At 49.3% G+C, this 13,566-nt stretch overlaps 1 long non-coding RNA gene across 1 annotated transcript in view; it reads left to right on the top strand.

Moving 5' to 3' along the window:
* The first annotated feature begins 3,559 nt into the window (after nt 1-3,559).
* Nucleotides 3,560-13,566, top strand: part of LOC142829068 (uncharacterized) — a 74,896-nt gene continuing 64,889 nt past the window's right edge. Inside the window, exon 1 of the long non-coding RNA XR_012903280.2 lies at nt 3,560-3,680. This is a non-coding gene — a long non-coding RNA (uncharacterized LOC142829068). The remainder of the gene's footprint in view (nt 3,681-13,566) is intronic.

The following is a 13,566-nucleotide window of genomic DNA, read 5'->3' as shown; positions in this document are numbered from 1 at the left end:
TTAAAAATCTGACCCTACATTTGTAGATCTGGCCTCTCATAGCCCAGCTACTCCTTGTCCCTCGGTAGTTGGAACAGCTTACAGGGTTCTGTACTTTTCAGGGCACCCCTCATACTGTATGAGAGCAGCTCAGACAAGGGGTTGATGCAGGTGTGACACAGCAAGCTGCCCCACTACCAGCACTGAACACAGCTGTGGGACATGGAGAAGTGAATCCCTGTTTAAAAATTTCTCGTCTACTATATTGCCAGGCAGCAGAGACCTACACAGGAAATATTTGTAGCACTGCTGGCTCAGATTTAAGTCAACCCACATTTACAATGACACCGAGGGATTAATCTGTTTACTATAGCTGCTTGTGTCAAAGAGCTATCTCTTGCCTTGAATTAGTGATGGGAACTGATACATTACAAACGTGAGCAATAAGGTTTCAGCGAAGCAGATTCAGATCTTAGTAAAACTAGTGGAAAAATTAGTGCCTCCGCTGAAATGCGGAGTTACTCCAGCCTTGTCTCAGTGTAATAAGATCTGGGTCTGGCCACACAACTAATTTCAGGGCAAAATCCTGTGAGGTTCTGGGTACTCTAAGTTCCCATTAACATCAAGTGAAGTCAATCCCTGCACCTTTCTAATCTGAAGCCTTGAAAAGGAATATCTATTTGCTGTGTGTTTGACTCACAGCTGTTAACATATAACACAGACAAAACAATCAGGGAGCACATCAGTACATTTTTGGAAAGCAGATAGTTCCAGCTATGGGATGTAAAAATCTTGAGACTGCCACAAGTAATATAAAAATCAGCTGCCGGGTGGTTACTTTGATATAAAAGAGATTTAAACATGGGGAAGATGCTGTTGTTTGTTTAGATTCTGGTCGTTTGAAACCTTAATCATTAGCTGGAATTTAATAACTGCATCACTGAGAATCTGCCAATCAAATTGTTACTCACCACGCAGTAGGGTGGCCAAATGTCATCCTAACATGTGCTCGCCTGTGTCCAAGCTGCCGATTCCAGATGAATTGTAGGGAAGCAACTGCCATTGCTCCCTCAGGACACTGGGGGGAGCTGTGTTGCCTGGCTCAAGAAAGCCAGGCCAGAGGTGAGCCTGTGGAGGGGTTGGTGGGTAGGAGGGGAAAGGATCAATGGGAACTGGGAGGGGGCGGGGGGACACAAGGGAGCAGGTGTGATGGTGCAACACCATAGTGCCACACAGTAGTGCCATAGCGCCAGGCCCACACTCACAAGGAGCCCCAGCCCTGACTAAATCTACTTGTTCTGTGCCTCTGGCTCCTTGCCACCTCCTGGCCATTCCCCACTCCCACTGCTCATCTTGGCCTGTGGTCGGCTGGCTGGGGGCAGAGAAGGGCCCTCAGACACCGTGCCAGGCTCTCTTGATCAACCTCTCTCTGCCAAAGCAGCCGGCTGAGGAAGTCAGCGTCTGCCCCCCACCCCCAGGTCCCTGTAAGAAAACGGCTCCTCCACCCCAGGCACCACCAGCATCAGGCAGGCAGGGTGGAGTGGAGACCTCGGAGATGGGACTGTTCTGTGCTCCCAAGCATCATTTGCCCTGCTCCCTAACACCCGACCTGGCAGGGAGGAGGAGTGAGTCTCTGTGTACTCCCTAGGCCCTAGGGAGTGCTGGACTGTGAGGGGGTGGAGGGAACTGAGCCCTGGTGGAGGTTTGTGTGTTTTGCGGTGCTAAGCAGTGGGAGGGTCTGTTGGGGGGAGCTGGGAGGTATTGGAGGTTTGTGTGCATTAGGGTGCTTGGCAGTGGCAGAGTCCAGATAGGGTGCTGTGTAGTTGTGGTGGTGGGTCTGTGGGAAAGGATGCTGGGCAATGAGGGTAGGGGAGACCTTCATGGGGGGTACTAGGGAGTGCGGGTTCTGTGTGACATGCTGGGCAGTTGTGATATGATGCTGGGTGGTGGTGGTGGTGGTATGCAGGGCTCTGTACAATTATGGAGGACTATGAGGGGACACAAGGTATAGGGAGTAGGGGACTGTTGGGTGGGGGAAGAGGGCTGTGTGGCGCCTCCAAGGGAAAGAGGCATACTCGCAGCACAGGGCTGGGTGGGCCAATGTGTGTCTGGCAACTGTCAGTTTGCAAACAATGTCCTTGCACTGTGTGTTTATGCCATGGTGCCCCATTTTCTCTGGCCAGCCCCTTGTTCCAGGGACCAATCTCCTTGCATCATACTCCATTGTCCACATCGGGCCCACACATATGTTTGGAGCCATAAAAAGTTAATTTGTCTGTTTTCAGGGAACAGGGCTCTGCCTTTCCATTCTGACTGATGTACTTTTGGGGACCCTGAAGTGGTCCCTAATCCCCTCTGGCTTTTCCCCACCATTTGGTAATGCCACACATGATACAGCACAAAACTTGGCAGCTCTGTGACTTGAACAACCCATGTCACGTGAATAATGGCTCCTTTAGGGCCAAATTGATTTCATCCCAGAACATTTTGTTTAACCTTGGTTTATGCAAGGTGAATGATATATAGCATAAATTCTCTGGCATATCTTATATACAGTTATGGTACATCATTTAACAAGGAAATTAACTCCATATGGTATTCCATTTTTTCAGTGGAGTCTGTCAGCCAAGTTCTACCTTTATTGCATGTCATAGATGTTGCATAAGTGTACATGGCTGCAGAATTTTGCCCTGTATAGCTGGCTCTAGATCCCAATGCTAATTCTGCAGCTGTACTAAAAGATTTGGTTGTAGCTCCAACGTGCCACAAGGTGACAGTGCTTGAGAACAATACTTCTGCTCTCAGAAAGTTACATGTTTATGTCGATGCTGTCACAGTAGTGTACATTAGGGAGTATGGTGAGTTTAATGGTGATACACTAGTTAGTTCATATACGTGTGTTAAATCAAGAATTTAACTTGTCTATAGCTTTTGGGATTGTTCTGAGCCTAGGAAGGCACCTGTCAGAACATAAGAAGGCTCCAATTTCATTTAGCTTCACCTCCCAACATGAAAATTCCTTAAAGTTGGCAAAATTCAGGCATTGGCTACCCCTCACTATTTAGCAAATGCATATAAGCCTATAGGTAACTGTACTGAGTCCATACACATTTATTTTCTTTGCTAAATGGCAGTCAACCTTTTCTGATTGTGAAATTAGGCAGGATGCTGCTCTGCTAGATGACAGAGCTGTGTCACATGTGCATCTAACAATGAAAAAGGCTTATGTGTTTAAAAATAGTATTTTAGTATTTGTGCTGATTGACAGCCTAGGAAAAGGAAGTCCTCTGTCCACAGACAAGGTACTTCTGGACATAGAATATGAAAGCCCTGGAACGAGGTAGCTCATTTTTCATTCCTATTTTATCCTTGTCTTCCACTGAGAATGCCAACAATGGGACCCATTATGATGTAATGTGGTTCCATTCGCACAAGAATAAGACCCCTAACTCATTTCAGGTAAGCTACCTGACAGCACTGCACGGTGCATTTTTCAGTCATTTCCAACCAGCTGCTTAAGGTCCACTAGGTGGCACCCAAAGCTATATTTTCATTCCTCTAAATATATTATTTGTATTGGATTAGCTGAAAGAAGAACAAGAAAATTGTCTCCTTTACTTGTGAAGATGCCCCTATTGGGAGAAGATTTTATTGTTCCAATTGAATAGGGCTGTTGAAGGAAGTCATGGTCACAGACATAGGTGAGATCTCTTGGGCTAATCTATGGGGCTACGTCTACACTGGCCCCTTTTCCGGAAGGGGCATGTAAATTTCACCAGTCGTCGTAGGGAAATCCGCGGGGGATTTAAATATCCCCCGCGGCATTTAAATAAAAATGTCCGCCGCTTTTTTCCGGCTTTTAAAAAAGCCGGAAAAGAGCGTCTACACTGGCCCCGATCCTCCGGAAAAAGTGCCCTTCAAAGTAGGAATAAGACCCTCCGGAAAAGGGCACTTTTTCCGGAGGATCGGGGCCAGTGTAGACGCTCTTTTCCGGCTTTTTTAAAAGCCGGAAAAAAGCGGCGGACATTTTTATTTAAATGCCGCGGGGGATATTTAAATCCCCCGCGGATTTCCCTACGACGACTGGTGAAATTTACATGCCCCTTCCGGAAAAGGGGCCAGTGTAGACGAGCCCTGGATGTTTTGAAATATCAGAGAGGAAACCAGAATGATGTATTGCTGTATTGCTAAGCTGGAAATTTTTTGTGCTTTGTATCAAGATCTTTTTAAGGGTGTTGTTTCCTTCCAAGACAGAAATAGTTGTACTACTCAAGTTTGAAGTTCCTGAATGCATATCTCATTCTTGCCAGGACTGCGTGTGGCTGGTAGGATGGGATACAACAATTCAGTAATTCACAGAGAGAAGTGAGAGTTTTGTTCCAACAAAATTATTTAGTAGTAAGGTGTCTAAGAGGACACTGAGTCTGAAGATTGATTTAATGATGAAAGTCACTTATAAAGGACAGTGTTATAGAGGAGGCAAGTTCTTGGAAGCACTACCCTTTTCTCTATCAGCATTACCAGTATCTTACCAGGATTTAGCTTGTGTGCACTGCTTTTTAGCCAAGAAGAAAAATGCCTTTGTGATTAAGGCAGGAGCTTTGGTATCAGTCTATCTGGGTTTGGTTTTCAGCTCTGCCATATGCTACCTATGTGACCTCTGACAAATCACATCAGGCCTGGTTCTCATTTACATTAATGCTCCTTTGCAATGCCAGAGCAGAGTTGTGGGACCTTGGTGGAAAAGAAAACCAGGCCCTTAATCGCTGCTTGAGTCTTCAGTAGCCCATTGGTGAGATGAAGATGAAGATAATAATTCTTTTTTCCCACCCTTTGTCTGCCTTTTCCATTGAGACTGTGATCTCCTCAGGGTAGAACATGTCACTCACTTAGGGTGTGTCTAGTCTACACTTCTCTGCTGACAGAGAGATGTAGATTAGGCACATTGAAATTGCATAAAAATGGCTGTTGCTTTTTTTTGGTACGAAGCTTTGTCGGAGAAAAGCGGCAATCGAGAGGCTGATCTTTCGAAAAATAAAGCCTTTTTCGAAAGATCCTGTAAACCTCATTTCACAAGGGATAAGGGATCTTTCGAAAAAGGCTTTATTTTTCGAAAGATCAGCCTCTAGATTGCTGCTTTTCTCCGACAAAGCTCTGTGCCGAAAAAAAGAGGCTGCCATTTTTATGCTAATGAAGCGTGGGATATTTAAATCCCCACTTCATTTGCAATTTCGATGTGCCTAATCTACATCTCTCTCTGTCTGCAGAGAAGTGTAGTCTAGACACACCCGAGGGCTGTGTCTACACTGGGCCACTTATTCCAGAAAAGCAGCCGCTTTTCCAGAATAAGCTGCTAGCTGTCTAGACTGGCCGCTTGCTTTTCCGGAAAAGCAATGACGACCTACTGTAAAATTGTCAGTGTTTTTCCGGAAAAACTATGCTGCTCCCGTTCGGGCAAAAGTCCTTTTCCGGAAAAACTGTTCCGGAAAAGGGCCAGTGTAGACAGCACAGTAGTCTTTTCCGCAAAAAAGCCCCGATCACGAAAATGACGATCGGGTCTTTTTTCCGGAAAAGCACGTCTACATTGGCCACGGACGCTTTTCCGGGAAAAGTGCTTTTCTGGAAAAGCATCCTGCCAATGTAGATGCGCTTTTTCCGGAAATACTTATAATGGAAAACTGTTCTGTTGTAAGCATTTCTGGAAAAGGGTGCCAGTGTAGACATAGCCTAAGTGAAAAGCTAGACATACACAAATCCTTGAGTCTGGATTTCATACATCCGAGGGTACTGAGGGAGCTGGCAAATGTCATTGCAGAACCTTTGGCCATTATCTTTGAAAACTTGTGGAGATCGTAAGAGGTCCTGGATGATTGGAAAAAGGCAAATGTAGTGCCCATCTTTAAAAAAGAGAAGAAGGACATCCAGGGAAGTATAGACCAGTCAGCCTTACCTCAGTCTCTGGAAAAATCATGGAGGGGATTCATAAGGAATCCATTTTGAAGCACTTGGAAGAGAGGAAAGTGAACAGGAATAGTCAACATGGATTCACCAAGGGCAAGTCATGCCTGACCAATCTGATTAGCTTCTATGATGAGGTAACCGGTTCTATGGACATGGGGAAGTCAGTGGATGTAATATACCTTGACTTTAGCAAAGCTTTTGATACGGTCTTGCAGAATATTCTTGCCAGCAAGTTAAAGAAGTATGGATTGGATAAATGGACTGTAAGGTGGCTAGAAAGCTGGCTAGATTGTCAGGCCCAACAAGTAGTGATCAATGGCTTGATGTCTGGTTAGCAGTTGGTTTCAAGTGGAGTGCCCCAAGGACTGGTTCTAGGGCCAGTTTTGTTCAACATCTTTATTAATGACCTGGATGAGGGGATGGATTGCACCCTCAACAAGTTTGCGGCTGACACTAAGCTAGGGGGAGAGGTAGATACGTGGGAGGGCAGGGATCGGGTCAAGAGTGACCTACACAAATTGGAGTATTGGGCCAAAAGAAATCTAATGGGGTTCAACAAGGACAAGTGCAGAGTCCTGCACTTGGGACAGAAGAATCCCAAGCATTGTTACAGGCTGGGGACCAACTGGCTAAGTTGCAGTTCAGCAGAAAAGGACCTGGGGATTACAGTGCCTGAGAAGCTGGATATGAGTCAACAGTGTGCCCTTGTAGCCAAGAAGACTAATGGCATATTAGGGTGCATTAGGAGGAGCATTTCCAGCAGATCCAGAGAAGTTATTATTCCCCTTTATTTGGCACTGGTGAGGCCACATCTGGAGTATTGTGTCCAATTATGGACCCCCCAATACAGAAAGGATGTGGATGCATTGGCGAAGGTCCAGTGGAGGACAACAAAAATGATTAGGGGGTTGGAGCACATGACCTACAATTTTGGCTTATTTAGTCTGCAGAAGAGAAGAGTGAGGGAGGATTTGATAGCAGCCTTCAGCTTCCTGAAGGGAGGTTCCAAAGAGGATGGAGAGAGGCTGTTCTCAGTAGTGATGGTGGCAGAACAAGGAGCAATGGTCTCAAGTTACAGTGGGGGAGGTCTAGGTTGGATATTAGAAAAAACTGTTTCACTAGGAGAGTGATGAAGTACTGAAATGGGTTACCTAGAGAGGTGGTGGAATTTCCATCACAAGAGGTTTTTAAGTCCCAGCTTGACAAAGGCCTGGCTGGCAGCACTGGATATAGGGCAGGGCGAGCGGGGCGGCTGCCCCGGGTCCCGTGCTTCAATAGGCCCAGCGCCAGGGGCAGACTGGCCTGGCGGTATACCGGGAATTTCCCGGTGGGCCATCCGCCGAAGGGCCAGCCAGCGGCTGCTGGAAGAGGAAGGGGGGGATTGTGGCGGGGCGCCACAGCCCCGCACTTTTGAAATTCCCTGGCGCCGGCCAGTATGGGCCACATGGGGCCAAGGGAGCGCATGCGCGGCGTGCTGAAACACCGCGCAACAGCTGACAAGGGAGACGCCCGGTGCGTGGCGTGGCATGGCATGATGCCACGGCCCGGGACTTTAAAACCGTGCAGTCCAGCTTTGCACTGCACGGTTCGGCACATGGCCTGGAGCCTGGACCGGGACCGGGACCGGGGCCGCGGCCACGTCCGCCCTGCACACTGGAAGGCAGAAGGTGGATGGCAGAGGAAGGGGCTTGTGGTGAGGGGAGGAGGGCAGGTCAGGAGAAGAAAGAGGAGGAGAGACAAATGCCAGGGGGCCAAGTGGAGACAATGAGGAAAAGGGCAGGAGGGGAGGTGTTAGTGGGAGGGGGGACAAGGTGATGCTGGGAGAGGAGAGGGTAAAGGCATTGGAGGCTAAAGGGGGGAGGGGGAGGTTCTGGGAGAAGGCTTGAAAGGAGGGGTGGTCGTGAGGAAGGCGGGGATGGAGCAAGGCATATGAGGGGAATGGGGGCAGAGGGTGGTGAGGGGGTAGGCATCAGGGAAAAAGAGGGCAAAGGGTGCAGGGGCAGTGAGGGAAGGGGGAGGCACCAGGAGTGTGCAGGGCTAAGGGAAGGTGCAGGTGCCAGGGGATTCTGGGGGTGAAGCAGAAGGGCAGACACCTGCAGGGGAGGGACCAGCAGGGGCAGGGCAGGTGTGTAGAGGGAGGTGTTAGGAGAGGGGATGAGGAGGGGGTAGCTTACATGATCAGTGTGGGGCTACTGGAGGAGTGAGCACGGGGGGACCCCTTTTTTCTGTTTTTTCTCCAAAGGGGAGGGCCCCACAATATTGTGCTGCCCTAGGCCCCGCAAAACTCTCATCCGCCCCTGCTGGCTGGGATAATTTAGTTGGGATTGGTCCTGCTTTGGGCAGGGGGCTGGACTTGATGACCTCCTGAGGTCTCTTCCAGCCCTAGGATTCAATGATTCTAAGTGTATGAACAATGCCTGTAACAGAGCCATTATTGTCATCATTGCAGCTGGGGCATGGAAGGCCTCTACTACCTATAATTAATACATGCAGGTATTGTTTTCACCCAGGCATTGAGAGAGTTTCCCACTTGTCAGTAATGCCAGCCTGAACATTCCATTAATCTTCTATTACAAGTGTCTCCATGTCTTCTTGCTAGCAGCCCTTGAAGCCTGGGGCCCCCACCCCAAATCCACGGATTTCCACTTTGAATCTACGGGTATCTGAGAGCTCTGCAAATCCACAGACTTCCGCTTTGTATCCAGGAGTATTTGCACCCATGGAAATGGATATTAATAGCTCATTTTTGCAGGTGAAGATGTGGATACAGATACAAATTTTGTATTTCTGCAGGGATCTACACTTCCAAATCACTCCTAAATATTCATTTGTGCTGTCTTGCCTATGAGAAGTCGGAGATTTAGGTTAAACCATTAAAACAGCCCACGTAACCTAACCATAAAGATGTGTGTATGTCAGTGGTGGGCAACCTATTGCCTGCAGATCTCGTGGCTGATGCCCTCCCCCATGCACCTCTTGTGCACTGGGGCACTGGAGCTCTGCACTTCCTACACCTTTCCCCTCCTTCTTACCACTTTTGGAGGGTGCGAATTACCTGATTTGCGCTCCCTCTCTGCTTCTTCCCCTTCCTCCCTGAGCTGGAAAACTGCAAACAGCTGATTCATGGCATTCCAGTGGAGCACAAATCAGGTGATTCTCATGCTCCAAAAGTGCTGGGAGGGAGGAGCAGGTAAGTGGGGAGCTCCGGTGCCCCCGTGCATGAGAAGCATGGGAGGGACAGCGGGGGGGAGAGGGGGCACGATTCCACAAGTAGAACTCCAATATGGGCCATAAGCTGCTGTGGCCATTCCTGAGGCCCATCCATTATTCATGGTCGCCCATCCCTGGTGTATGTCTTACTGAATGAGTGCGTGATCATTTGGGAGAGAGACTCATTTTCCTCCCTCTTCTCTTTTCTGTATGTTTTTTACTCTTTTTTGTTGTTTTGTGTTAAATTAAGGTTGTAGGGTCTTCTGTGTAGATTACATTTTTTCTACTTTTGTGTGGTACTTTTCATGTTTCTGGGCCTTTCAAATAATAACTAAAAAAGACCGTAATTTCAATAACTATAAAGTCAGAATCAGGATGTGGATTACCCTAGATTGAAAAAGCCTTCCCAAACCTTCTTGATGGATAATCTCTTCTGCCTCTTATTGAATAGGCAGTATCTCTGTGTACTCTAGGTTTGTGTCTCTCCTCTGTATCTCCCCAATGAACTATTATGCTGGTCATTCCCATTTTCAGTGTCCTTTAGCCTGTCACATTTATCTAGCTCAGTGTTTCTCAAAGTGGGCCACGGGACCTCTTTGGGAAAGCTGCTAGTGGGCCCACACCACTAAAGGCTCCATAGCAATGAAACCTCACAGCTCCCTTTGGCTCTAGTTTGTCATTTCCAGCCAAGGGCAGTCACGAGAGGCAGCATGGCCCAGGCTACCACTTCCTGCAGCTCCCTTTAGCTGAAAACGGCGAACCAGAGCCAGTGGGATCTGCGAGGCCCTGTGGCTACAGAGCCTTAGGTAAACATAGGGGCACAGGCCCACTAGTGGCTTTCCCAAAGTTGAGAAACTAATGTAACTGCTTTCCTAAAATCCTCTATCTTCCCAGCATTGCCGATAGACTTTTTGGAGACACTCCCTGTAGACTTTTCTTTTCTTTACTCCTTCACATCTGTTCTTCTCAATTCCAATATGTTCATTTTTGCTGGGCAGCCACCACTCTCTCTTTCTAAGGACTTCACTCTTTGCTAAAGTTCCATATGAGTGGTGTTATCCAATTTCCACGGGGGGCTTCTTAGAGCATTCCATTGTGTGGGCTAAGGGAGCGCATACAACCCTGCAAGTGTTTTTACTGTATTTGTGGTTAATTATAATTCTTCTTGAGCTTGAAATAAGTCTTGAGGACATTGTCTGCTTTGACTGCTTCTCAGATTGCTGTAAAACAGGATATCCTTCTTTTATCAGTATCACTGTGGTCATTGTTAATGGTTCTCTGGTCTCTTTAGGCTGCTTTTCCTGAGATCTGTTCTAAGCTGTACTCATCTGCTTATGAAACAATGAATAGTCTAGCAGCACCTTAGAGACTAACAAAACATGTAGATGGTATCATGAGCTTCTTAAAGATAAAGAAGTGGGTTGTGCCCACAAAAGCTCATGATACCATCTACTGTACATGTTTTGTTAGTCTCTGAGAGTATGTCTACACTACAACGTTAATTCGAACTAACTTAGTTCGAATTAGTTAATTCGAACTAAGCTAATTCGAACTAACGGATCCAGACTAAAAAACTAGTTCAAATTAGTGTTTTGCTAATTCAAACTAGCATGTCCACATTAAGTGGATCCTGAACCGGGCTTAAGGATGGCCGGAAGCAGTGCCGGCAGGGCATCAGAGGAGGACTTAGAGCGTGGAGATGCTGTCTCAGGCTAGCTGAAGGCTGTGCTTAAAGGGTCCCGACCCCCACCCCAGACAGACAGTTCTCAGAGGTGCCTCGCTTGCAAAGCAGTCCTGGCTTGGATTGCCCAGAGTACCCACACTGGGCACATCAGACCTCTCGGCCATCAGCCCGGCTGCACTTGCCGCAGGCTGCCATCTGGGGAGAGAGGGTAATTGGGGGGCTGCAGGAGAGCTTCCACGCCCAGAATCCCGCAGAGCCAGCCCAGTCCTCCCCATCGGGGGCTCGTGCCCCATTCCTCCCTCACCTCCTTCCACTTACCCTTCCCTAGCCCCTCTTCTTGATGTACAAAATAAAGATAACATGTCTTCCAAAATGGAATCTGTCTTTATTGAACAAAACTGGGGGAGACTGGGAAAAGGAGGTGGGAGAGGGGAAGAGAGAGACTGGGAGAGGGGAGGGCAACTAAAATGATCAGGGGTTGGGAACAGGTCCCATATGAAGAGAGGCTAAAGAGACTGGGACTTTTCAGCTTAGAAAAGAGGAGATGGAGGGAGGACAGGATAGAGGTCTCTAAAAGCATGAGTGGGGTGGAGAGGGTGCATACAGAAAAGTTCTTTATTAGTTCCCATAAAGAAGGACTAGAGGACACCAAAGGAAAGGAATGGGTAGCAGGCTTCAAACTAGTAACAGAAAGTTGTTCTTCACAAAGCAAAGAGTCAACCTGTGGAACTCCTTGCTGCAGGAGGCTGTGAAGGCTACAACTAGAACTGAGTTTAAAGGGAAGTGAGATCAAATCATGGAGGTTGGGTCCATGGAGTGGTATTAGCCAGGGGCTAGGAGTGGTGTCCCTGCCCAAGGTTTGTGGAAGGCTGGAGAGGGATGGCACGAGACAAATGGCTTGGTCACTGTCTTCGGTCCATCCCCTCCAGGGTCCCTAGGGTTGGCCGCTGTCGGCAGACAGGCTACTGGGCTAGATGGACATTTGGTCTGACCCAGTATGGCCATTGTAAGCTCAGGGCTCAGGGTCGGGGGTCTCAGTGGACCCCCTTGATTCTCTTGCACACCTGCTCCTGGGTGGCCAGGTTGGCAGCTCTCCTGCCCTAGCCGGCCACTTTCCTGTGCCTAGTGCGGAGATCGTGGACGAGGTCCATGATGTCTGCACTAGCCCAGGCAGGTGCCCGCCTCTTGCTGTCTTGGGCAAGCTCCCGGGAGCCGCCAGCCTGGTACCGGGAAGAGGGGGAGGGCTGGAGGGCATTGGGTGGGTGGCTCGATCAGTGCCAGGTGCAGGGTCTGCTGGCTGGGTGCTGGCAGGCTTGCACCTGGCACAGGCACCGTAGCCAGCCTGTGCCCCTTTAAGGGGTCCGGGGCCAGGCGGGGGGCAGACGAGTTTCCCTGATGTTGGCCAGAGTGGCCACCAGGGAAACCTGGGGGGGGCTAGCCTCCCACTAGTTCGAATTAAGGGGCTACACACCCCTTAATTCGAACTAGCTAGTTCGAACTAGGCTTAATCCTCGTAAAATGAGGTTTTCCTAGTTCGAACTAAGCGCTCCTCTAGTTCGAACTAGCGGAGCGCTAGTGTAGCGCCTATGAAAGTTAATTCGAACTAACGGACGTTAGTTCGAATTAACTTTGTAGTGTAGACATACCCTAAGGGTATGTCTACACTACCACCCTAGTTCGAACTAGTTCGTGAAATGAGGAGTAACGGTAGTTCGGACTAGGAAGCCTAGTCCGAACTACCTAGTCCGTGCCGCGTGTAGCCGTGTGGCACGGAGTCCGCACTAGCGGACATTTAAAAATGGTGGCGCCCGGCTTTATGCAAATGAAGCCCGGGAAATTCAAATCCCGGGCTTCATTTGCAACTCCGGTTACCTACATTACCACCCTAGTTCGAACTAGGGTGGTAGTGTAGACATACCCTAACGTACTGCTAGACTATTAGCTGTTTTTTAAGGTTTTTTCTGGTTACAGACTAACACCGCTACTCCTCTGAAGCTTTTCATCTGCTTACAGTCATTCTAGCAGCCAGGGATCTCTGGGGAAAACAGTTTGAATGGCCACTGTTGAAAAATAAGAGAGAGAGAGAGAGAGAGAGAGTGTGTGTGTGTGTGTGGAGAAGGTGGGGAATGAAGAATATGTTAAGTTAGCAAAATATGACATTGGGATTCACCAAATATACTCTAGTACAGTGGTCCCCAACCATTTGAGATTGCCGAGCGCCAGGGGGCATGGCCGTTCGCCCGCCAGGCGCCAAAGGGCGGGGAGACTTGCACGCCCGGGGGCGGGGCTTCCCCCCATGGCTGCGTGCCCGGGGGCGGGGCCCCCGCATAGCCGTTTGCCCGGGGCCAGCGCCTCCACCCCCAAGCGCTGCGTGCCCGGGGCCAGCGCTCCCCCACAAGCGCCACGCGCCTGGGGCTGGCGCCCCCTCCAAGCGCTGCGCGCCTGGGGCCGGCGCTCCCCCCCACAAGCACCACGCGCCCAGAACGCTGGCAGGCAATCCGCGGCGCTCCCGGGGCCGGCGCTCACCGTGCGCCATGCGCCCGGGACCGGCTCCAGCACCATGCATGCGCCATGTGCCCGGGGCCAGGCCAGCCCTGAGCACTTGGCAGGCACACACAAATGCCCCCACGGGCGCCATGGCGCCCGCGGGCACTGTGTTGGGGACCACTGCTCTAGTACATTCCAGCTTTTTCTTCTGCTGAATTTCTTTAGTCCCTACTAAATTGAATCGG

This window comes from Pelodiscus sinensis, chromosome 5, assembly GCF_052426305.1.
Source record: "Pelodiscus sinensis isolate ZL-2025 chromosome 5, ASM5242630v1, whole genome shotgun sequence".
Taxonomy (NCBI): Eukaryota; Metazoa; Chordata; order Testudines; family Trionychidae; genus Pelodiscus; species Pelodiscus sinensis.
This window is presented reverse-complemented; position numbering and strand designations above follow the sequence as displayed.